This window comes from Aphelocoma coerulescens, chromosome 23, assembly GCF_041296385.1.
Source record: "Aphelocoma coerulescens isolate FSJ_1873_10779 chromosome 23, UR_Acoe_1.0, whole genome shotgun sequence".
Taxonomy (NCBI): Eukaryota; Metazoa; Chordata; class Aves; order Passeriformes; family Corvidae; genus Aphelocoma; species Aphelocoma coerulescens.
Genome location: NC_091036.1, coordinates 2,931,110 through 2,952,809, shown reverse-complemented (window position 1 = coordinate 2,952,809; position 21,700 = coordinate 2,931,110). Strand labels below are relative to the sequence as shown.

Here is a 21,700-nt window from a genome sequence, read left to right as displayed (position 1 = left end):
CATAACCATCTCTGAATCATTTTGCTCATTAGGCATAGGCAGCTCCAACTTTCACATTCTTCCTAATGCTATACCCAAGAGCTACATGGCTACAAGCACATCCCTGTTGGCATGAAAATCACAGAGTATTGTGTGTTTCTCTGCATCCTGTCTGATACAGGGCACATTCCACTCTCCTAACAGAGTAGGACATCCAAATCAGCTTTGCACGAATGCTCCTTTGATTGCTGTGAGTTTTTCTGGCTAAAAGACTGGCTCAGCCACTCAGAGGTTTCCATGCAGACCCCTACAAACCCTGCAGAAAACTGGGATTGCCCCAAAGGTCTTCCCAAAAAAATGAGCTCATGAACTCTGTAGCACAGACAACTGGCTACTCTTGTGACTTTCTGCCTGGAAGAATTAATTCAGTGAAGTTTGTAAGTGCTAAAAGGAAAGCTTTTCAGCTCTCTTACAGCTATCACAGGAACAGCTTGGGGAGTTGCCATAGCTACTGCCTGTCCTGGACTGCTGCAGCTCCCAATCCATCCATTTTCTGCCTTGGACAGAAATGAAAGGACAGGCCAGCAACCAGCCTGTGTGTGGGTGCCTGCCTAGCCTGGGCAGAGAAACGCAATTCAGAGAACTTCCAGCAGATCTCAAAAGCTGAGACAGAGCAGAGCTTTGGGAAAAGGAAGCCTACAGGCCCCAAAACACCTGCACCAGTGTCTTAAGGCCAAGGCAGCAATGTGGCTGCAAGGCAAACCCACGTGGGGATCTTAAGCAGAAAACAACCACCTAACACCTCCCATTGTGCTATTCAACAGTGCAAACAATGGGATGCACCTTTCATCCCTACCCATGCAGCCCTAGCTACAGTGTCCAATGTGAGAGCGTGTACTCCATGCCCCAGTTGTATTTCCTCTTGGCCCAGCAAGGCTGCTGTTCTCACAGTTTAACTGCATTTCAGAAGAAAGCAGCTTTGCTAATCACCCTGAAGTGCAGGGGCCCAGGCTGTCTGTTTCTGTCAGGGAGCAACTCCGAAAGCAGCGTATTTGATTCATCCTAAAAAGGCTACAGGGCATCACACTGAACCCCAACCCACCACTACTGGGCTTCCCCAGCAGCCCTGACTGGTGCAGTGCTGCACAGTTCTTTTCTATGGTCTATTTTCAACATGTTTTAGACATCCCACCAAAATAAATCTGTTGCCAGAGCAGTGGCTCTCTAGCCCTGAGACCATATGATAATACTCTAGAAAGAAGCTGGAAGCTGGCACTGTTTAGGTTTTTTGAGCTAGTCTACCATGGGAAGAGATGGAATAAAGTTGAGTTACAAGCTGTAAAACCTGCCTGCAGAGGCACATGGCAGCACAGAAGAGCACATGACAGCACAGAGAAGCTTGTCTCCACCGGACCCTGGGGGGAGGAGGTCTCACACGGCAGACCCCTATGGAGAGGAGCCTGCCAGGAGCTGACAGAGGGGTGAACAGCGAGTGATCATCCCATTGAAGGAAGTGTGTTGCTGATGTGGCAACACGGGATAGGTCACATAGTGAGGATTACCCTGTTAGGAAATACTGCGCCTTAGAAAAGTGTATAAAACCAGCTCATTCCTTTGAATAAACGATTCGGATTCCCTGCCGGTCTGGGTCCATGCCCCAATCACTGGCACTCTACCTTTTGACAGTATTTGTTCAAAGATTCTCACAGGTCCTCTTTCTTCTGCTGCCCATTTGTCACAAGGTTTATAAGCTCTCTTTCCTGAGGTGCCTGCTCTGATGAAAACCCAAGTTTCCTTGCTTGTGTTGCAAGCTGGAATCCCATGCTTTGCTCTGCTTCAGTCATTTAAACAGAGTCTGTTGCCACTTGTTCAAGGATGTCCCAAACTGTCCTGACACTGCAGCTCTGGAGCAGTATGTGCTGGCTGAGCTAGATGCTATTCCCAGCTGCATATTCTCTCTTGCTATGCACACTCACACACCCCTATCCCAAGCACTCATGCAGGATTTATCTAGGTTAAAACTAACCTTATTAAGGTAAGAAAAGTGGACAGAAAAATGTTTGTCCCAGCACAAAGTAGTACAAGGTATGAACAAGAGTGAAAGTGAGCAGCACAGGAACACAGAAGGCAGAGGCAGAAGAAGGCACCATTTTCTCCATCAGTGAGTCGTCTGATTGTCCACAGCTGCCAGGTGCCTTTCTTATGGAAAACAATGTCAGAGCTCTTATTAGCTCCCACCTACATAAGCATTTTAGAAGAACACTTTTTGAATTTGCACTTCAGCTTTGAACTCACAGCTTCGTGAAAGAGCTAGTGCCCACACATGACTCTGGCAATGCGGGAACTGCCCTCACTGCCTCCCTACATCTACACGGTAATCTACCACATTAGTGAAAGCAGCTGAGGACACTCTTAGCTGAGTTATAGAGGCAAAGGCTCTGAAAATCTATGGAAGGACCTTCTAAGTCTCACCAGGGAAATGACAGATGACATTCAGTATCAGATCAGCATTAAATTACAGACATGGAAAAAAACCATGTTTTTACTTTTACAAGTAAAATAACAAGCTTTCAGCTTACCTCAACCATTCAGGAAACTATCAGCTCATTGTTCCACAGTGGTCAAAAACCAGGTCTAATACTATGAGTTACTAGTAAATAAGTGCAACACAAGAAGAGAATATTAATTTGCCAGTGTATCAACCCATGGCATGCCAGCATCTCCAAGGCTGTTTGCAATTCCAGTCCCATCTCAGCCTCTGCTGCCAGCTAGAACAGATAAGCAACAAAGATGATCTTAAGTATGACAAGAAATACCCTTACAAACATGAAAAATTAAATTACTCAGGAAGAATATGAACTATAAAATTATTATTAGTTTGGAGAAAAGGGATATGATCAATTGTTCCCTCTGTGCAGTCACAACAAACATGGAGAGATGCTGCTTGTAACGGCATGCAGATAAGCTGTTGGACTCTGCCACAGGACACTGTGGACACTAGAAGTTTCCATGGGTTTGGGGCAAATATATAAAGTAACAGACATTTTTGGAGGGTCAGTAAATGTACAGAAACCACATCCAACTCTGTAAGTCCCTGTGCCACACCAGGATGGAGACTGAGACAGCACAGAGAAACGACTTACCGCAGTTTTTCCCTGTTTCTGCTCTCTTCCTTAGGGCCTTGTTCTTGGCCACTGGAAAAACACTGGGCTAGATACACTTGTGGTCTGATCCAGGACAAACAAAATGGCCTTGTGTAGGAAATTCAAACCCAGCTAGATTTGTAGCAGTTAGGTGAAACCAGAATTATGGCAGCCATGGACACCACATACAGTGGCTCCTCATGGATAACAGGCCAGGGGTAGCAGCAGCTGTGCTTTGCTTTATGACTTCAACCAGACGTAAAAACCTTGGATACCACATTGCACAACAGTGAGTAAAGAATGGGTCCATCTCATCCACATCAGCCCTCAGCACACTCCCGGAGGCAGCAGAGCTACAAGATGAAGCCAAAGCACACCCAACATCCAGGTCTGCTGCTAAATCCTCCGATCCCAAAGCTAATACACAAGGTGACTGAGGTGACCTACTCCTGTCCTCGGTGTTTTAAATCCCAAGAAGACTGTGCACAGCTAGGCTGTTTGAATATGTGCTGTGGGCTGGACACAGGTGGCTCATACTTGCTTCCATGTTGTTCAGCATCTGCTGTTTCAGAAGTGCTTTGGCTCAACACTTGCCTGAAGGTGGAGGCCCTGCAAGGAGGCAGCAACACACAATTTCACAGCGGGAATATTCTGACCTCCTGTCACAACCCAAGACAGAGCTGTCAACAGATTATTTAACAATCCAATTTTCAACTTTTTTTTAAGCAGGGAGTTTTGTGCCAGCCTTAATGAACAAGACTGCTCATCATCAAGAGCAACATATAATCCTAACTAGCTTAAACTCTGATAAAGGAGACTGATCCCAGGTTAAGGAGGTTGTCATCTCTAAAGCCAAAGGTAGAGTCTGAAGTATGAAGAACTTAAGTTTGTGAAAATGGAGAAAGAACTGCAACATTCAAATTCATGGCTGCTGGTAACTAACCGTTGTTAAATGGAGTCACACTCAATAGCTGAAGAAGCAGCAGACATAAGGAAGACTTTATTAAGGATTTTGACAGAGAACAAGAGGACTGACAGCAGAAAGCAGAGGTAAGAGTTTTCTCTTACCTATGTACAAGACTATCCTGTGTGAAGGCAGCAAGTTATGCTGTGGACACATTAAGAGCTGTACATAGCAGGTAAAGTAATTTCTGTTTTTCTGATGATCTTGCTGCCATGATAGTGTCTTCAGGTCTTGGCTATAGGTTTGCACTCTGAAGTATATGACCACACAAAGGGATCATTGGGCCATCGACATGCTACCCAAGAATCAGTCATCATCAGCAGGCAGCTCTGTGCTGTGCTGAAGATGCAACTACAGTGTCACAGGTACTCAGAGGCACAGCTCTCCTCACAAGCTGCCTGTGCTGGCTCACTCCAAGTCCCACTCACAGCCCACGTGTAGGCAGGGCTCAGCCACCTGCAGCATGGAGCACAAACTCAGCACCAAGTGCTCAGCAGAGCTGCTGTGCCACACCATCACAGGTGCCCAAATGGACGCTGAAAAGGTGAGCAGGGCAGCCCCTTGGCATCTCTCCCAGCTCTCCTATGCTGGGAAATCCAGCTGCCTGACCTCAAGACCCTACCCAGACCTACCTTTGTACAGTTTGAGGAAAGAACCTAGCTTAGCTCTCTGCTTGAAGTCCATCTCCTTGGATAGTACCTGTGTACCCAAAATGTAGTCTGCTAGAGCTGTGTATTCAATATAAAAATGTTCAGGCATCCCCCACAGACAAAAATGTAAGAGGGTAGCACTGTCAGATCACCTGATCCCAGTTTGTTAAGGTCAGGTGGATGAATGGTCCCTTGGAGATTGCACTGTCATCAGTGACCAAAAAGAACATTAGAGTACACGTGTATCAGTACATGAGCCTGGTTTAGGTCTGTGCTCTGTGCCAAGGCCATCTGGCATGGAACAACCCCTGCCCTTTTAAACCTGATTTGCCTCCAAACATGACACACCTTGCTAACTTCTGAGCCATCCCCAGAAGATGTCTGGGAAGATCCAGGCCAAGCCATGCAAAGAACTGTACAAACATAAAACAGCACTGATGACAGTGATCTATGGATTAGGATTGTCCCCACTCCTTAGGGAACATCTTTTGGGAACAGCTTAGACAGTCAACTTTAGCTCCATTTCAGGAAAGGTGCCCTGTCCTCTCTGCACACCTTGCCCTGCACTTCCTTCTGCTCCGTGCACACAGGATTTTGTTCTGAGCAGGTCCAGCAGGTAACTGCACAGACCCTCAGACCGATGGCATGGTAGCACAAGGAAATAAAATGTGACTTGAAATAAAAATCATTATTCATATTTCATAAGTGTCTAAATTTTAATTTTCCATTAATCTTTACTAACAGCCCTTTAACTCAAAAATTCTAAGCAGAAATCTAGGACTAATTACTCTTGATAACAAATTCAATATTCAAGCATAGTTTTAACTTCTGTCTTGTAGGTCCACTTTATAAATCATTAGCATTGCTATCCACCCATTGAACAGAACAGCCCTACCACTAGAAAGAAACATGATCATCACAAATCTCCCAAATCAGTAGAAGTTTTACCCCAAGTCTCTGTAGAGTTGCTCTTGCTGAGGGGATCCCTCTTCAGGGCAAGCTTGTTGTTCCCCTTGGTTCATCTGTGAGAAGATTGCCCTTGCCTGGCTAACACCTGCCACGGCTTCCCCCATGCAAATCCACCACTTGCCCTGCTTAGTGAAGATGCAGAAGATTAAATTGCTGGCACTTTTTCAGGACCCTACCCTGGGACAGATGGATGGAAGTACTTCTGCAGGCATGCTGTGCAGTCTGGCCTACCCTGTGCTTGCAGCCTAAATGCACAGGGCTGAACAAAGTCTGCAATTAGACTTGTGGAAGGGCCCCTGAGGAAGCCAGGGAATCTGATTCAGGTTACAGGTGCCACTGCTGCTGCTCTTGGAGCAAACCAGGGTTTAGACTTGAACTGTAAACTCCCGGTGGCAGGGCCGTGTGTTAGGGGAGCTGCAGTGTCTGGCATGCAGGCACGCTGGCAGGGCAGCACTGCAGCAGCTCAAGCACGTGCTGGAGCTCACTGCAGCTGTGCCACTGGGCAGCTTTTGCAACAAGCATTTGTTAGACATGTGGGAGAGACTAGCAGCATACCTCAGCTCAGCTGCCTGCAGAACAGCAGGGTTAACATCGCTGTCATGAAAAGCCCAGGAGGAATCTGTCAGCCATTTCAAATGCCTCTGGCATAAAAGCTGGCAGCTTGGGTTATACCAGCAGCATCGCTTCCAGCTTGAGGCAAACCTTTCGGCTGCAATTCATGAAATCTACACACCCTGAAGCAAGACACTGGGTGCTGTTACCAAACCAAGGTGCCACCACCAGCTAAGGGTCTCTTCCAGAGCCGCTTGGTTGCCCTGTGGGAGCAACAGCTGAGCTGAGCAAGCATCCAGGACAGCAGGCAGGCAAGACGAGGCATGATGCTTCAGTGGGACGCCCTTCCATTAGCATGGTACCCACGCACCACAGGCACTGACTCATAGGCAGTGCAGCCAAAGCCTGGGTGATTTCTCCCCAAAATCACGTGAACTAGGCAGACCACGAGTACAGCATCTCACAACCACTTGCCCAGGTAAATGAAAGCTGGCTGGCTAACCAACATACCATCAGTAATCTCTAGATCCTTCAAGGTGGCCCAATACAAACAGTTGGTAACTCTGTCCACTGGCTGTACCAAAAATACTAATTGTGATCTTGGACTCCCTTATAACAACTGGCTTTTTTCCTTCCCTCTGAGCTCCCAACCTGCAGCTTTTTTGTTCGCTGGGAAGTGAGAAGGCAAATGAAAGGAGGTATTCAGGAACTTATAAATGACTTATAAATCACTCTTAAATGTGATTTGCTCAATGAGGACAGCTGGGTGGATTGGAAGATCCTAACAGTAGTCTTTGTGTTCAGTTTATTGCTGAAAATACCCTCAGGTAACAAAAAAGTAAATAAAATAACATTTACAACAGATCACAGTCTGGATCTTTTAAGGAACATGCTGCCTTTGTGAGAGCATGCTTGTAGCTGTGGGGACTTTAACCTCAAAATTAACACGCCATGGACAATGGGGAGACTCCAAGACAAGTTGCCAAGATGGTGTTATGACACTGGGCAGCTGTGCCACTGAAAACTGCCCACTTGGAAGCCTTGATGAATTTATGGCTGGAATACGTTCACTTGCAGGCTGAGCCTCTCAAAATGACAACAGGCATTTCACACGCAGACATACAGCATTGTGCCAGGACGAGGGCAAGCACAACATAAAGGTGAGGGCACCTCATTGCCCTAGCAGGCAGAGACCAGATGCATGCCCTGCGCTACAGACTCTGCTTTGAGAAGAGCTGCGAGGGCATCTGATATTCTCCATAAGCTAGAGGTCCAAGATCTGGTAACTGGCTGGGACATTCAGCAGTCACAGTTGGGATGCAGAAAGAGATAGTGGAGGGATACCTGGCCTCTGCTCCTTCTTTCCAAAAATGGGCCAGAGTAATTCCCCATTTGCTTGGGGAAAAGTGTCTCCTTTGACTAGGGGGAGCACTGAAACAGCAGAACAGCCGTAACTTCTCAGAGAGATCATCCTCAGCATCCAGCTGCCTCCTTCAGGAGGCAGCTAAAAAGCTCTTTGGAATAAAAGGTGTGGGACAGGATTTCCATCAGGAAGGCCCTGAGCCATACTTCCACAGAAAAGGCTGAATAACATCACCAACTTCAAAGTTCTTCCATCTCCCACCAGCCTCTTGTCCATAGGGCACGAAAGGGTTAAAGACGCCACTCAAGTCACGACAATCATGAAAGCTTTGTTCCAAATCCTCCATTGCATGCTGCTAGAAAACTAACAATCTTGAAATACCTTGTATTAACAAGAAAGAGGCAGTTCTAAAGGGCAGCCTGCATTTGCTTTTAAGTCCACTGGTTATCCAAGGTTGTCAACTAATGGGCAACAGACAAATTCTACTGCTCTTGGAACACATGTATTCCTGCAAGCATTACACAAGATGCTAATGAAACCTGCAGGCTTACTGCCAAGCATTAATTTATCTGAATACTATCCTAAATGAAGATCAGAGCCAAGAGGGCAAGATATGATTTTCTTGCAGCATGTTTAAGAAGTGGAGAGTGAGAAATAGAGCGTAAGGCAAAAATGGCATCAGAGGATCCCCTCCAGCACTCTTCCAGGGAATGGCTGTCTAACTGTGCTCACTTGCATTGTTATTTACATGTCCTTTTTCCCCTTGTACTCCCTGGACAGAAGGAAGGAAGGATGTTTCATAGGAAGGAAGGACTGGCGTGGCTGTACTGAGACAGGACCACACTGCTTCCCCCACCATGCTCCTCCTTTCTACAGAGGAGTGAAAGAGTAGGAAATTCACATTTTCTCTCTCATCTTACTTGGCAGTAAGGGGATGAAGTTAACCCCAGTGCAGCTCCGATTTCAAACAGGGTTAGGATCCAAAATTGGAGCAGGTTGCTCAGGACTGCATTAAGTTGTGAAAATCTCCAGCGTCAGAAATCCCCCAACCCCTCAGGCCCTGTTTCCTCTCAGAACAATCTCAAGAAGAAAATTATTTTCCTTTATGTTCAGTCAGAATTTACCATGCTGCAACTTTCTGCGCCTGGAATAGGGCAATTCCCAGCATCAGTCCGGACTGGCAGATAAATGGATTGAGAGCAGCCCTGTAGAGATAGACTTGTGGGTACTGGTGGACAAAAGATTGGACATGACCCAGCAATGTGTGCTTGCAGCCTAGAAAGCCAACAGTGTCCTTGGCTGCACCAAAAAAATTATGGCCAGCAGGTCAAGGGAAGTGTTTCTCCTGCTCTGTTCTCATGAGACCCCACCTGGAGCACTGCATCTGGAGTCCTGGCGTCCTCAGAAAGACTACAGCAGGTTCACAAGAGGCCACAAAAAAAGGTCCAAGGGCTGTAATACTTCTGTGAAGAAGAGCTGAGAGAGTTGGGGTTCTTCAGTCTGGGGAGACCTTACAGTGGCCTTTCAATATATAAATATATTTCAATATTTAAATATAAATAATTTCAATATATAAGGAGGGTTTATAAGAAAGACACAGAGAGACTTTTTACCAAGCACTGTAGTGATGGGATGTGGGCAATGGTTTCAAACTAAAAGAGAGTAGGTTAAGACTAGATATTAGGAAGAAATTCTTCCCTATGAAGGTGGTGAGTCACTGGCACAAGTTGCCCAAAGAAGCTGTGGATGCCCCGTCCCTGGAAGTGACCAAGGTCAAGCTGGATAGGGCTTTAGGCAACCTGGTCTAGTGAAATATCCACCTGAATCTCACGACGCTTCAGACCCCATCTCACCAGTACTGAAGAGAACAACCTTCTCTTGATCTGCCTCACGTGCAGTCACTGCCATGCTGCCAATGCTTTGCTAAGCCTGTCCAGCTTGCTGCTGCCATACTTGCTTTTGCAGAGGCGAGATGATCTTTGTGCCCCACCTGCTCACACACAGCTGCACTCCAAAGCAAGGACTGTGCTGAACTCTCAGCCACATGCTCCTGCAGTCACAGCAGTCACTAGAGGCACACAGGGCAGAGATTACTAAAAAAGGAAAAAGGAAGGGAAAAAAAAAAAAAAAAAGAAGAGAAAAAAGAAAAAACCCACCCTGCTCTGCAAATCAGCTCAAAGTGTAGGGAGCAGAGGAAAGTGAATGGAGTTGATCTGTGTGTAAGGATTTGGGATCATGTTTCTGTTGTAAGACAGCCAGAGAAAGCAAGCTAGAGAATGGGGCTTGCCACTCCTGCTGCTCGAGGAGGGAAATGAGGGGCAGGTGACCCAGGCCCGAGGAGTGCCACCTGGCAATCAAGACAGTCAGCAGGGCAGAGCTGTTTCCTTGCACTCAGCAGTTGCTGTTTCGCTCTGCCTGCACCTCAAGCCAGCCTCTCAGCCCAGCTCTTACATACCAGCTACTAGCAGCCTATTTGTGGTCTACGCTCTGCAGAGCCTACACCTCAGAGAGCCTCCCCACCTTCCCATCACTGCTGGAAAAGAGTTCCCACCTCCACAGCTGGTAATGCTCCACTGCACCATTGTTCTGCAGTCACCTTCAAACACACAATTTCACAGCTTTCCCAAAGCACTGCTGATACTCGCTCTCCCTTTCACAGCACCTCTGACAGTGATTACAGAAAAAAGGAAAAGACCTATTCCAAACTGTGCTTCTTGTTCCCATGCTCTGCCCAATGCAAAAAGGTAACATCCAGAGAGTTTTAGAGCATATGCAGGCAGTTTACAATATACTAACAGCCAAAACTCACACAGAAACATCAACACAGGATACCTTTATACAAAGACATTAGTCACATTCAACAACATTAAAAACAATCTTGCAAGAGCAGCTATACAGAATGGGATGCAGACAAAAGAGTGAGAGGCTTCATTACGAATTCTCAATTGCTTCAAGTTCAAATTCTCACCACAAAACAGTACTAGCAGGTATTTGTTTTCATCCAGGAATTATTGTTTTCCAGCAAAACCAGACATATTTCCAAATGATTCACACTACCTGAGAAATTAATGTTTTTGCAGCTCTGTTCCAGATCCTAGGTCAGGACTCTCCTTTCTATTCCGGTAAATTCCACTAAGATATCACATGTAACAACAAGTTCTTGAAGAAGTTTCATCAGATTTTCCCTTTAAGGTAACTCACTGCATTCCCACGTGAGGCACAGGCACCTCAAAGGCACAAGCAGCTGAAAGTGCTGCAGTGGAATCAGATGATCAGCACAACCTTGTAGCCTCTGCAGTCTCCTTTCAGCTTTGGAAACATATCCTGTGATTTTCAAACCAATCCAGTGGGAAAGACACAAGCCAGTGCTGAACCTTAAGACCCAGATAATGCATATAAAAGCAATTTAAATTGAAGCAATTTTGATAATCAATGTGAAAACAAAGTGACAGATTTTGCTGCAACACATACCAAGGGTGCAGCATTGCAGCAAAAGTTGTCACTCCCATCTGTACAGAGCTGTGCGGCATGCAGTACGGGTGGCAGGGCTGACGACACCAGGCAGCAGAGCCATGCTGTCAGGAGTCCTTGCTGCACAGTCCAGAGTTACCTTTCTGCAAGCACTGTATTGCATGCAGCAACAGAGGAAAATGTGAAAAGTAAGCATTCAAGGTAAAGAGAAACATTCTTGAGCTAATTAAAGGGTTGCTTGAGCTTATGTGCATCATGATCAGTCATGAAGAAAGACATTTTCAGCTTAGGATGAAGCTACCATTTTTAGAGGTCAATTAGAAAACTGCAACACTTACATGAGAAGTAGGAAAACAGGCCCTACTGTGTCACACAACAACATGCTCCCTCTTTTGCTCCCACAGCACCTTTACCTACCTTAGCACTTGCACTTCCAGTGCAGGATACTTGCTGTCACCTGCTCCTGCACCCTCAGAGGAAATGGGAGCCAGTCAATGGGATGACCTGCTATATGTTGCCCACTGGCTCCCAGAGTGGGAGAGCTGCTGTCCTGGAGCAGAGGTGATGTGTGTCACCAGAAGGCACCTTCCTCAGCTGCCCCACAGGACTGCTGTGCCATGACACAGGTCAGGTAGCCCTCTGACATCAGCTGCCTACAGCCACAGATGCTTTCCTCTCCTACTTTGCAGCCTGACACATGAGCCCCAAGCTCCAGTGGTTTTGTAATATTAACCACCAAAGCCGAATCCTACCAGGACGAAGAAAGCCTTGGTTCTCATCTCCTGCTGCTCTGCTTTCTCAGAGGCATGCAGTGCACACTCAGGGATAGCCACAACACTATTCACAAGGGGTCTGAATGAGATCTGACCTACTACTTCTGAGCCAAACAATCACAAATCCAAGCAAGGAACATGGGGTTTTGTGGCAAAAAAAATCTTATTTAGATCAATGCCCCCTTCCCCCCCCCTCCAGGCATCAAGTTTGCAAGTTGAAATCACAAACCTCAAAACCGGCTGAGTTAATTCAATACTAAGTAAGGTTTGATACTATGGCCTAGGCAGTACAGCAGGTCAAACAATGACTTAAAAACCAATTAGCTAAGTAAATTCAGAATTATAAATGTTTACAATGCAGGGGCTTGTCCACCCAGTACTGATTAAAGATCATTAAATCCTATACTTTCCCTTTGTGACTTGAAGCAGCAAAACCACCACATTCCTCGCAAACCAGGGCAGACAGCAAGGAGGAGTGATGAGAAAGTATCCCCACTTGACAGTGCATGTCTCCCACTACTTCATCCTAGAGCACCCAGAAGCCCACCTGCCAGAAGTGGGATTTGCCCATGGAACCAGGCCAGTCTGCCTTGCGCCTGCCACCAAGGGAAGATAGTGGACATGGCTGGGTTGTGGACAGCTGGTCCCCTGACAGACAGGGCAGGGCAGGATGACAGCTATTATGCTGCAGCAGGCCAAGGAGCAGCCATACAGAAGTTTCCAGCTCACACAAAGTATTTACACATGTGAGACTAGTGTACTTTGCTGGCCCGAGTTCAATAAAGCTGCTGAGAGTCCAGATCATAGGACTCTAAAGTTACTTTGCAAAGAAGACATTTGAGGTTTGCTCAATCCAATGAAGCTCTGACAAACAGGGCCAAAAAGATTGGGACTTAATAAATGTAGGAAATTTTCCACCGAAGTCCTCTAAACACGATGTCTCTATTCCTCTGCCCAAACCTGGGCAGCATTTTGCGCAAGCAGGAATTTTGCAAAGGTAGCATGTCCAAACTCATTGTGATGGTGGTGCATGGTGGTGACAGAGATCTCAACACAGGCAGCAATGCTAAGTGTGCTCAAAGGATGCTATCACTGCACAAGTGACCTCACAGACTTTGGACCAGATCCTCAAACTTAAGTTTTATAGTCATTTTCAGGTGGCCCTGCACCACGCCTGCCTCCTTCTAGCCTCGTGCTCCCCTCCCTTGGCCAGAGTAAAGCAGCCCTCCAGCCAGGCTAGGAATCAGGCAGGGCTAAAGGGAGTGGGGGAGATGCTAATGGTTAATTTTCACCCAGATCAACTCCCTGAACATGGCTGCATGGGGTTTTTGTCAGCTGGGGTAGGGCTAGAAAAGGCACTTGGAGGAGAAAGCAGTAAGGACAAGGGGAAAAGCAAACCCACCTCCTCCAGGCACAGTGCCCACCTGCACTGATGTAGCGCTTCCCAGATCTGTGACTGGAGAGGATGTGAAAATTCCTGTCTCTCCTCCAACGTGACAAGAGCATGCAGCTGCTCTCATCCGCCCACTGTCACAAAGAAACAAACTTGCCAGCTTATGTGTTCTTATACTTTATACTTGTGTATTGGCAACTTTGTTCCTAAGCAAAGAAACGATCCATTTTATTCCTGGGGTTACTGGTATGGATCCTAAAGGGCTCGACTATGGGAAGAGCTTCTCATTGCACACAAGGCTGCGGAGTAGGCTGAGTGCTAAGTATAACATTAAAACTAATTTTTTTTCTAAACATTCCCTCTCCTTCCAGTCCATCACTCACAGGGTGCATTCACCTTTCTGGACTGTGTTTCTATGAGAAATTCAAATAGGAATACAAATGTTACATTCACTGCACAACTTCTGCAAGAAAGCACCACAATCAGCTTTCTTTTACAGAAAAGGAAACAGAAACTGCCTGTGCATACCATTCATGCTTCTGTGCATGCTGCTGTCGCACTTAGGTAAAGCTGTGTGTTGCACCTGCATATCTTACTCCACCCTGGTGAGGGTTAAAGAACACAGAGCTGAGGCATTCTTACAACCCCTTATCTGCAAAGATTAGGGCCTCAGCAAGGGAACATCACTGCCAAAACCTAAGACACCACCAGAGACACAAAAGCATTAAGGCCTAAACTGCCACATTCTGATGGCTGACATCCAGTGCCACACTTTATATTTGATCATTTCAAAAAGCACTGGTTTTCAGGCTGCTGAATCAACCCAAACCCCACTGACTTCACAGGAATGGCATGCCTGGCATGCCTTCTCAGTCAGGGTGGTTATGAAGGCTCCTAAATCTGGACAGTTAAGAGCAAATGGTTTGTGGGTTTTCCACCAAACTAATTCTGTCACCAGCTCTAAACCCTCAAATCCAGAGAGATGCGACTGTCCACAATGTGTGCAGCGAGTGGCTGCAGTCGCCACCAGGAGAAGGCTGCCAGCCCCTGTTACCCTGGCAAACAGCTGAGCTTGGACAGGGAGATTAATCACACCTTTGGTGGCTATGGAGGGAAGAGGAGATCACTTTAAAGGACTAAAGCCCTCCAAAGATTCAGCCCACTGAAAGCAGAGAGAATAAAAGTATGGAAGGACACAGCCAACCACCAGCTTTGGGAATGCAGGAAGTGCTAGCAAACACTTGCTCATCAGCTATCTCCAAGTATTTGAAAACATTCATGCTTTCTACTTCACATGTGCGAATACAACAATTATCCAAGGCAAAAAGTGTACAGCAGGCCTTTGACTTGGGAAGACGTAAATAACCATGCCTTAACTATCACAACAAAGGTTCTCCATTCCAACACATTTTAAGGACCCCCATGATCTGCTGTCCACTAATTAGTGCAAAACATATTACTGCTACGAATCATCACCCTCATGGGAATCATTTTAGTGTAACAATTGTATCAAAATTGTCCTTTTTTGTAATTTGTAATGCTCAGTAATGCCAGCAATACTTCCTGAAAAACTTCCATGAGGAAAGAGGCCTCTGGTTCCTCACCAGCTGCAGCCCACAGTGGGAAGGAAAGGTTTCACAGAGGACGTGCACAACCTCAGAGTGCCTGGGAACAATACTCTGGTATGGTCATGCTCAAAGATATAATCACCAACCCATTTGAACATACAAAATAACGTGGTCTAGACTGCAAGGCATACTGGGTTTTTAAATATTATCATTTCTTGTAATAGCCACATTTGAGAGTTCTCTTTTTTAACAAGAGTTATTTTTGCCTACAATTCCTAGCCTCATATTAAATAAAGAAAAACAGTAACTTATTCTCAGTTGGGCAATTTTCAGAACAGCCAGAGAAAGCCAGAAGGCTGGTGAAAAGTCCATGCTGTTGTAACTTATTTCTACTTCCTAGAAGTCAACATCGGTCAGATATGCCCTGTCCAGGAGTGCAGAAACTTTACCATTTCATAGTATTATGCGGAAGTTGAGGCTGAAGAACTACTCAGACCAGGAGACACAGGGGTTAGTTAATGGGGACCTGACTTCGCTTAAATTCTGCTTTTCTCCCACACTCCCTTGCCTCAATTCATTCCTTCCCACAGGAACTTTCAGACACATGTCCAAAAGAAACACAGCAATCAGTTCTCCATGTCCTCCTCCTCCTTCCAGCGTTACAGAGGGCTGGCTGCCCTGAGCAGCCCCAGGCGTCCAAGCGTGATGCTGGCGAGGGGGCCCCACGCCCAGGAGGGGTCTTGCACGCCAGGCCCCTGCACCACTATCATTCCCTCGGGCCTCCTGGAGCCCCAGGGTGGGGGTGTCAGCCTGGCAGGCAGTGACAACCGTTTTGTGCAGTCCTTACTGCTGCAGAGCCAATACAATGGAGGAATTACACTTCTGCAAGTGCCGCAGATACAAACCAGCCACAGAGCACGCTGTCCCTGCTGAAATATGCCAGCTGGCTACTGGCTGCACAAACTGACCAGAGCACAGAGCTGTTGGTTCTGTACTTGCACAGACTGTAACACTGGGGAACAACGCCCCCCCTCAACGTCCTGCAGGTCAGCAGATGCATACTTCTGCCAAGAGGCTGTAGGTATGTGGTAAGTTACTGCATTTTTTCCCCTAAACACGGAATGCCACAGACTATTCCAGGTTGTGAAAATCCCCCTTCCCACTCTCATCACTGTGGCGCTCACCCACCCCAGCGGCTCTCAGCGAGAGACTTGATAAGCAACGATCCCAACGCACAAAGCAGCGGAACATTTTAACAGAATTTAGGCACCAATTAAAATCTAATCCCACTGCACCTAACTCAAATGTGCTGACTATTTGGGATGGTCACTTTAACTTGTATTTAATTGGTTTAAAGGCTTCAGATGTAGCATTAGAAGGGGGGAAAATGCAGATTTGCAATGAAAGCGCAATCACCAAGGACAACCAGCAAAGGTCTATGGTGCCAATGGCTTCACATAGGACACCTGACAAAGCCAAATGGGGTAAGTTTCAGAAATTTTCGAAAGAGGAAAAGAAAAGTTTCACAATGTTCCATCAATAAATTCCCTCACGACAGGGGAGCAAAGAAGACTAAAGCGATTAACAAAGTCAGAGCATCAGAAAAGCACATATATAAAAGAACGTTATTGATTATATGATAAACGTGGGCGGGCTGGCAAAGAAGGGGGAATTCAGGAAAAATAAGCAACAGGAAAGGGAGTATGTGGCTGCAGCAAGGAAAAAAATGGTTATCCACAGAAAATGCCTTAAGCGCCTGGAAACCACCAAAATCTCAACTCCACCAAGCCCCAGCCAATGGGTTTAGGACCGTCCTTAAGGGCAGCTCGTAACAACGAGGACCGGTGGGACCGTGCCCTTCCCGGGCGGCGACGGGGCCGATCTCCGCTCAGGAAAGCGGCTGTTCCGGTCCCGTCGGAAGGAGCCCGACGGCGGCTCCATTTCCGAGCGGGAGCCGAGGCCCCGGCGGGCGCCTCAGGGCCAGGTCGCCCACAGGGGGTCCCCGCCACCGCCGCCACCCGCGGGCAACACGGCCTTGAGGCACCCGCTCGCCCGCACGGGAAGGGACGGGAAGGCGGCGGTGGTCAAAGACAAAGCGGATGCCTCAAATTCCTCCCCGCCCCGCCGATCTGCGGCAACCCCCACCCTCCACCCCTTCATCGCCCACCTCTGCCTACCTAGGCAGCAGGAGCGGCCAGGCTTCCCTCCCTCCCAGCCCGGGCTTGGGCAGCCGCAGCCCGCGAGGGGCTCCAGGACTCGGGCGGCGGATGCGGGCGCTGACAATGAGGGGAGGGACGCGGTGCCGGGCGGTGCTTGACGTCAGCGGCAGTGGGGCGGGGGCTGGTGGCCCGGCCCGGCCGCGGTGCAATTTCGCGGCCCTGGAGAGGGCGGGGAGGGACCGGCCGCCATTTTGGGGGGGTCGGAAGGCGCTTGGGGCAGGGCGGGGAAATTTTCCGAAGGGCCCCAGGGAGGAACTGGGCGGCGTTGGGTGTCGTGAACTCTCCGCAGCGCAGGCGCTGGCTGGTTTGACGGTGGGTTCGTGCTCCAGAGTCCGTCGGACCACCCCTTCTCTAGCCCTGGCCCGGGGCTACCATTGCCTCGGGGCTTTGGTGTCGGGGCGGGCAGTGCCGGTCCCGGCTCTTTAAAAACAGGGTAGAGGCCCGCGCCAGGTGGAAGAGCGAGGTTTTGTCCTCCTCTCCCGTCGCATCCCCCCTTTAGTGCCATCTCTTGGAGAGTTTGGGACTTGGTGGTCAATCTAGGTGTGGTTGGTTCCACCTCTGGTATCTGAAGCCTGGGAATGCCGAGATGGGATCAGAGACAAGAGACACCCCCCACAACTCTAACCCGGAAAAGTTGCTCCCGGTGTACCTGAGCGGTAAGCAGAGCCCCGGGACTGCTGACCGGGCAAGTGACACGGTGCTCTGTACATCATCGCGCTGCCCTTGCCCAGCTGAGTCCCCAGCAGACATGGTCAGAGGCTAGTGAGCAATTCCAGCCTCCCGGCCAGGCAGCGAAACGTGACAGGCTCGGAACCTATTGTCCTCTTTGGCTAGTTCTTAGCCAGAGTTGTCTCTACAACACTTTTATTTCAGACCACGCGAAAGGAAAATGCTTCAAGCAGCAGGTGGTCTGGCTTGTCACACTTTGATAAAGTATTTTCCTTGCTGTGATACTGAGTTTATATATCCCTCTTTAATCCCGTTTCCATAGCACAGCCTGAAATACACTTGTTCTCAATGAAATGTCAACACTTCTGAATGAGTTCTCTAGGTTGCAGCTAAAATCCAAGCTCACAGGAAGATACAGAATGAACAATACCTTGCTTGCAGGCAAACTGAGAAGGGCTATGTAGTCGTTCTCACTGGGGAAAGCATTTGCCTTTTCCTGGCACCACCTGTGCACCAGAGTGCAAGCAATAGAGACATGCTCCATGTGCTGCTCTGCAGTGCAACAGCATTCAGTGGTTTTTGGTTCTCCACTTTAGAGATGCTACTTCTAATTTCCAAACTGGTATGAGGGAGATTTGCTAATACAAAGCCAGCTCTTGATACACGTCTAGCAATTGTGTGTTTGGGTATAACTGGGAGGTGAAATGGAATTTTAAAAAGGTAGTTTTTTTATTTCAGCAAGTGCTCCAAGCTTGCCAGTAGTTGTGTACATTAGAGCCTAGTGTCTTCCATGTGCTTCTTGGATTTGCTCTGTTGGGAGAGGAATGGGGCTGCGCTTGGATACTTTTTTATATGGTTTATGGTGAAACTCATTGCTGCAGCATGATATTGGCATCAAAGGTACCCAAGTGTTTCAAAAAGGCATGAAACAAACAGGAGAAGTTAAGTTCTGTCAGTGGCTGCCAGGGATCCCAATGGTGCCTCCTCTGACTAAAGAAGAACCTGAAGACATGTTAGAAAAGTGTTTGGAATCCTTCCTCAGGCATAATCTCCCTTGCTGCTGTCCACATTGGTTTCCACAGTGAAAACAGCTGAAAGTATTCATAGTTTAACCGCTGTCATTACAATGATGGAAGTTTGGGCCCTGAGATGGACTTGGGCTCTGGGGGGCAACAGGAGAGGATGAGATGAGGACAGAAGAGGAACTGTGTATGCCCGTAGCAGGCCCTCTCCTTGGTGTATCCTTCATACCATCTACATGAATCCATTTGGTGAATCATACCATCTGGTCATTGTGGTCTGCTGGCTGCAGCAGGCTGTGCAGGATCTTTCCTAGCACCCAGATGAGCCATTTAGCAGCCATTATGGGGACATCTGGGGAAAAAGTTTTCTACCAGTGGTGCTGGCACCCTGCTTTGGGTTTTAGAAACTCAGCACCCATCCTTCCAAGAGATAAGCATTGCAACCATGCCTCAGGCTTTGGTGAGTCCTCATCATGCAGTAGCGGAAACAAGAGCAAATGCTCACTAAGGACTGTGAGGGACACTCCTCAGCCTCCTGTGCCACCAGATGCCAGCAGCATTGGCACAGTGAACTGCTGCTGGAGGGAAAGCACATGGCATGAGGTAAAGTCCTGACCCACCCAGCATGAGTGATGGAGGGAAGTGAGGGGAAACAAACTGAGCTGAGCTGATAAAGGGGGAGAAAGAAGCCCTTCACCAAGGTGGCAACTGAACACAGCCAAGTGTGGTCTGCAGTGTGAGGAAGAAAGTGAATGGAAACCCAGGGAATGACAAATGTCGGATCTCTGGATCCAAGTGGGAGACACCTTGCCTGCTCTGTGTCATGTGGAAGCAGCATGGCTGCTGGTGGTGGTACAGCGGCTGTGACAACAAGGTCTGCTACTGCCCGGGCTGGTATTTCAAAGAAAAAAGCTTAGTGATGTGAGGTTAGACACTTAGAAATTTCTGTCCAGGGAAAGGAAATTATTTCAAAGAAAACTAAGGAAGCTCCTCTGCTCTAAGAGAAAGCAATTTTTTTTTCTTTAATGTTTTTATTGATGGGGACTTCGTGCAGTCAATGGAAGCTGCAGACAAAATTACAGAAAGGGACAAGTGGAATGAGGGATGCTTCAATGTGAGGAGGCAGCTCCAGCTCATTTCTGGGCTGGGGAGGTGCTGGACAAAAAATATCCAACTGGCAGGAAAGATGGGAGCCAAGTAGGGAAGCCCAACTCACCCTGAAGAGTAAAAGGGACCAGGAAGGGGGAAAACTACAAAGAGGCTGGAACAGGAAGAGGAGGCAGAGGCACAGGGGAGTAGAGGAGGAGGCACACTGGAGGTTAAACTGCTGGTGGTGTGCTATTGCCTAGAGTGGGCTGGAGAAGACCACTCTGCTTGTGGGCAGATATAGATAGCAGGATAGGTTAAAGCTGGGAGGGAAGTGGTGATCTCCTTCCTGCCTGGAAGACTATGACTAGAGTTGTGTCCTCCTCTTCTTACAGTATATGATAGAAAGGCTGTTTAGTTCCAAGGGAGCAGGGTGTAAGTAATGTGGGCAGGTGTGACCAGAGATGCTGGGCAAGGGGAGATGACAAACGCAATAAAATCACAAATAATATGGGGAAACAACACAAGCTGTCAGTGTGTCTGACAACAGAGGATCCATATGGGTGTAGTAGCTTTAAACAAATAAATGTAACTCATGCATCTTATGCACACCTTGATAACATGAGAAGTGGATGGCTCTAGGATGCCATGAACACCAGAGGCATGAGATTCAAAAGGGATTAGTCAAATTCACAGAGAGCAGATTTCTCAATGGTTATTAAAAATGTCTATCTGAGTCATCTTCCAGTTCATGAAGTCCCTGAACCGATTCATGTGTTCTTGCTATTCTGTACTCCCTCCATTTGTATGGTGAATTTAAGTGAGGTGTCTCAGTTGATCTTGTTGCTGCTGATACATGCCGTTGTATGTCCCTCCTAAAACTACTTGTGTGCATGTGCTGATTCTTCTGCACCAGTTCTGGGATTTGTTCAGTTTATCAAACTGTAAGAAAACTAACTCAGAGTGAATACTTCTCTGCCTCTAGTGAGTTGAATTAGCCCACTGTTTTCTAAGCCAGTGATTCTTGCTTCTCTCTGCAAAGTAGAAGTGGAGATTCTCCTGTTATTAACTGATTCCAGGTGTTCAGGTTTTAAGTATTTATAAGATCAGAGTCATTATAAGATCCTGATATTTGTTGAATTAATTTCTAACATCTCCTGACAGAGCTGGAGCCTTGGTTGTGCTAGATGCCACACAGAGTTTAGGAACATTATTAAACATAGCGAGCAGGAAAAAAGAAACAGAATCATGCTTGTGTGGACAGAAGTGCTGCATGGCTTGCTAGTCTCACATCATTATCAGCAGTCTATATGGCAATGTAAGTTTTGTTGGGTTTGGGCTTTTGTGTGTATAACTGTTACTTGTTCCTAGAATCAGCAAGGTGCTACCATTAGCCCCCACAGAAGCCTGCAGCCATGTCAAGGTATGGTAACAAAGGCACTGAGAAATGAACAGCCACATAAGAAATGGGTTGATGTCTTGTTAGGTTGTACTGCTGCCATCTTCCTCCCAGTCAGAAAGCATATGCTATTGATGCCATGAAGATTTTTTGCCTTTTCTTTTATACCCCTGTTATACCTTTTTACAGTCTCTGTATTCTCAGTGCTTTTTTGCCTACATTCTTGGACTTGTTTGTTCAGCTAGGAGACTAAACATTTTAGAAGCTTTGTAGGTAAGGGATAGTGTGCCCCAGACCCCAATGTCCTCTCCAGAACACATTCTGTAAACTAAGATAGAACCATCCAGGGGTAGGCCCCTTGGGGAGGGGGGCTCACTCAAGCCTCTCATTGGGGAATTTTTGATAGATATGCTAATTAGTAAGACCTATAATGTTACACAAGATCTTTTGGGGGTGCATTGTGGGGTGCATTTCGGTGCA

General features: G+C 47.3%; 1 protein-coding gene across 5 annotated transcripts in view; it reads right to left on the bottom strand.

Annotated features, from left to right (window-relative positions):
- Window positions 1-17,098, bottom strand: part of LUZP1 (leucine zipper protein 1) — a 39,011-nt gene extending 21,913 nt beyond the window's left edge. For 4 of the 5 annotated variants that reach the window (XM_069036088.1, XM_069036092.1, XM_069036093.1 and 1 more), the window contains exon 1: window positions 17,003-17,098. The gene's annotated coding sequence lies outside the window, so the exon portion shown is untranslated. Of the gene's footprint in view, window positions 1-2,558; window positions 2,748-3,122; window positions 3,732-17,002 lie in introns of all 5 variants that reach the window. The other variant, XM_069036090.1, reaches the window with a different exon arrangement.
- Between the last annotated feature and the right edge of the window lie 4,602 nt (window positions 17,099-21,700).